We start from the raw sequence: 266 nt of genomic DNA, 5'->3' as shown, positions 1-266 counted from the left end.
CTCCACCCCCTACTCCACCCCCCACTCCACCCTCACTCCACCCCCACTCCACCCACACTCCACCCCCCACTCCACCCCCACTCCCCACTCAACCCCCTACTCCACCCCCCACTCCACCCACACTCCACCCCTACTCCACCCCCCACTCCACCCTCACTCCACCCCACTCACCCACACTCCACCCCCTACTCCACCCCTCACTCCACCCTCACTCCACCCCCCACTCCACCCACACTCCACCCCCCACTCCACCCCCACTCCCCACT

Source organism: Lampetra fluviatilis, unplaced genomic scaffold (assembly GCF_964198595.1).
Source record: "Lampetra fluviatilis unplaced genomic scaffold, kcLamFluv1.1 SCAFFOLD_582, whole genome shotgun sequence".
In the NCBI taxonomy this organism is placed as follows: domain Eukaryota; kingdom Metazoa; phylum Chordata; class Hyperoartia; order Petromyzontiformes; family Petromyzontidae; genus Lampetra; species Lampetra fluviatilis.
Note: the sequence above shows the minus strand (reverse complement) of the source record.